Here is a 4,116-nt window from a genome sequence, read left to right as displayed (position 1 = left end):
TGTGAGAAACATTGATATTTAAAGGATGGAGGCCAAGACTTATAAGGGAGACTAGGAAGGAGCAGCCACTGAAGTAGTAGGTGGAGAACCTAGAAGAGAGGAACCATGAAATCCAATGTTGAGGATCTTTAAAGAAAAAGTGTCCCAAAAAGTCAAAGGCCAAACAAATCAAAGAAAGGACTAGAGAGGATCTGGTAGATCTGATAACAATGAGGTAATGATGGTCCTTGCAAGAGCTCTTTTGGTGGCACCAGGTGTGTTATGGACTGAATTGTATTTCTCCCAAATTCATTTGTTGAAGTCCCAACCCCCAATGTGCATTTGGAGCTACGGCCTTTAAAGAGGTAATTAAGGTTAAATGAGGTGATGAGAGTGCAGCCCTAATTAATAGAAATGGTGTTTTTTTTTTTTTTTAGACAGAGTCTTACTCTGTCACCCAGGCTGGAGTGCAATGGAGCAATCTTGGCTCACTGCAACCTCCACCTCCTGGGTTCAAGCAATTCTCCTGCCTCAGCCTCCTGACTAGCTCAGATTACAGGTGCCCACCACCACGCCTGGCAATTTTTTTTTTTTTTTTGAGACGGAGTCTCGCTCTGTCGCCCAGGCTGGAGTGCAGTGGCCGGATCTCAGCTCACTGCAAGCTCCGCCTCCCGGGTTTATGCCATTCTCCTGCCTCAGCCTCCCGAGTAGCTGGGACTACAGGTGCCCGCCACCTCGCCCGGCTAGTTTTTTGTATTTTTTTAGTAGAGACGGGGTTTCACCGTGTTAGCCAGGATGGTCTCGATCTCCTGACCTCGTGATCCGCCCGTCTCGGCCTCCCAAAGTGCTGGGATTACAGGCTTGAGCCACCGCGCCCGGCCACGCCTGGCTAATTTTTATGTTTTCTGTAGAGACGGGGTTTCACCATGTTGGTCAGGCTGGTTTTGATCTCCTGACCTCAAGTGATCCACCCACCTTGGCCTCCTGAAGTGCTGGGATTACAGGCATGAGCCAATGTGCCTGGCCAAGACAGGACTGCTTTTAAAGGGAGAGAGGCCAGGCACGGTGGCTCACGCCTGTAATCCCAGCACTTTGGGAGGCCGAGGTGGATGGATCACGAGGTCAGGAATTTGAGCCCAGCCTGACCAACATGATGAAACCCCGTCTCTACTAAAAATACAAAAATTAGCCAGGCGTGGTGATGCACGCCTGTAATCCCAGCTACTCAGCAGGCTGAGGCAGGAGAATTGCTTGAACCTGGGAGGTGGAGATTGCAGTGAGCCGAGATCACGCCACTGCATTCCAGCCTGGGTGACAAAGGGAGACTCCGTCTCAAAAAAAATAGAGAAAGCATGGAATTGTGAGCATGTGGAACAAAGGGCCACTTTATAACAAGCCCACTAGAGATAAGTAACCCACTCACAAGATAATAGCACTAAGTCATTTGTTAGGACAGAGCTCTCATGGCATAATCATTTCTTTAAGGCCCCACCTCTTAATATTTTTGCACTAGGAATTAAGTTTCCAACATATGAATTCTGGGAGACATAATCAAACCACAGCATTGACTCATTTGGTAGTATATGTAACAATTAAAATACGCAATTGCCTTATTATGAAACTATCCTATTGAAATACTTGCACATGTACACGAGATATTTACCCAAGATTTTCTTTTCAGTCTTATTTGTAGGAATGAGAAATAGGAGACAAATGAATTGTGATAAATAGATTAATGGTCAAATGAATCATGGCACATTCAAACTGAGGGATTTTGTAGCCACCTGAAGCTTGTTGTGAGCAGTAAGATTACCAACATAGAGTGAAATGGGGTCACAGAACAGCATTCCTGGTGTTTATCTGTTATGTGAAACTAACAATTCAAAACCCTTCCTGTTCATCTGTGTTTGCTGACGCATTTTGATCAGGATCTGGAGTGCTGTATTAAAGCATCATAAGTAGACTCTTCTTTCACTTTTTATTCTTGAATGGCTCAGAATTGTGAACTCTTTATGAGCATGTATTTTACAATTTTAAAAGTTTTTTAAATACTGGTGGCAAGATCACAATAGAAAGGAAGAGTTTCAAGACGTGAGTGACATGGGATAAAGGAGGAAGCTCCCCAAGGATCAGATGATGGTGACAGCAGTACCAGTAGCAGCAGGAGCAGGTAACATTCATTTAGAGTTGAGATGTGCCACACCCTGCTCTAAATGCTTTATGCATATCAAGTCCCCTTATTCTCATGAGGAGTCTAGGAGGTAGATATGATCAGTCAAGGACATGGAGGCACAGAGAGGTGGAGCAACTCCACAGCTAGCAAGCTGGGATTCAAAGCCAGGCAGTCTGGATGCAGGGCCAGTGCTCCAGCCACTGCCCCCTACTGCTGGCTGATGGTGGGGTCCAGAGCACAGGTGATGGACTGGCCTGAGAGGAGGAGGGAAAGCTCATTAAACTTCTGGATCAGTTTGTTGCTGCATTAACACTTTCCCACAAAAGTAAAAGGTCAAAACCACCACCATTGATTACCTCATGGTGGTACAGGTCAGAACCCTGGGCAGGCTCAAGTGGGCTCTCGACTTTGCATCTCACAAGCCCCAACCCAAGGTGTCAGCAGAGGTGGGCTTCCATCTGGAGGCTCTGGGGAAGAATACGCATCCAGAATCATTGAGGGTGGCAGAATTCAGTTACTTTCGGCTGTAGGACTGACAGCTCCATTTCTTTGCTGGCTGTTAGTGAGGAACCTTTGATGAGAGTCTGCTGCATCCCTCACCATGTGGCCCCTTCAACTTTAAAGCCAGTGATGATGTGTGGAATCTTTCACAGGCTTGGATTGTCTTACTTCCTCTTTGATTATTAGCCATAGACAACTCGAGAGTTCCATATGGCTCTCATGATTTGATTAGGAACACCCAGATGGTCTCCCTCTCCTTGTACTGGTAACATAATCCAGTCACAGGAGTAAAATGCATCCTATTAACAGTACTGAAGATTAGGGGTAGAGATCATGAGCCATTTTAGAATTTTGCCTAACATGCACACCATGATGGTGAGATGGCAGGCTGCATTAGTGAGGGGAGGTCTGAGGGCTGATATTGTCTTCCTGGATAGGAGTAGAAAATGCAGAACCTGAAGGAAATGCCTGAGAATGAAGAAGGTTTAAATAGATGGCTAACAAGCTTTTGGTTTGCTAGTCAGCATTTTGGGGTCAGTTCTCAAATATTTGAGTTTGGAGATGATGAATTTGTGGGGGCATCAATCTACATGGGTATGTGTTTTCCCCATGCAGTCTATACATACAATATGGAGAAGTGAAAGATTTTAATTGAAGTTTCTTTTGGGAGAGCTGGACAAAAGGATCACAGGTCAGGGGAGATGACAGGCTGAAGTGATGTTCCCCAGAATCTAGGCCAGAAACAGACAAGACAGAGAAAACCAGTGAGAGAGAAGGGATAGCAATTCACTTGCAAGGGCTGCAGGGGTGGATGGCTGGATTCCAGTTAAAGCAGGAAGTAGAAGAAGGCTTCAGTAAGAGGGTAGAGATCTAGAGCACAGGTTCTCCAAGTGGGGTTCCTGAACCAACAGTGTCAGCATCACTTGTTAGCAAGGTAGATTCCCAGATTCACCCCAGACCTAGGAAATGGAAAATTCTGGTAGTTTTTGAGTGGAGCACAGGAATCTGCATCTTTAGTTGATCTGGATGCCTCGAAGGCCTGAGAATTATCGATGCAGCATCTCTCATGTTGTGTAAGAATGCTTTTATCATGAATGGGATTGCGGAGGGACAGTAGCCAGTTCCTGGAAGAAGAGGACCGGCTGTACCTGGGTGGGAAATGCTGAGCATATGGCAGAGGACAGATGGCCTGTGTTCTGCATGACAAGGGTAAGTGTAAGGCAAGGCTGAATCCACTGGCCTTACAGTTTTCATAAATAATAAGTCCTGGCCATCCCATTCTTGATTGTGTGAAAACCCATTCAGGTTGTATTCCAAGGTCAAGAATAGTAGCACTGACTGCTGAGAGCTGGAGAAGGGTCAGTCTGGGCCTGGCTTGGCTGCTCCTTAAAAAGGAGGGAATCCAAACCCCAGGAAAAGTAGCAAAAAATGGGAGTGAGTTTCTGGGACCCTGACTGAGTGCC

This window comes from Macaca mulatta, chromosome 3, assembly GCF_049350105.2.
Source record: "Macaca mulatta isolate MMU2019108-1 chromosome 3, T2T-MMU8v2.0, whole genome shotgun sequence".
In the NCBI taxonomy this organism is placed as follows: Eukaryota; Metazoa; Chordata; class Mammalia; order Primates; family Cercopithecidae; genus Macaca; species Macaca mulatta.
The sequence above is the reverse complement of the archived record's forward strand: the minus strand, read 5'-3'. Positions refer to the sequence as shown.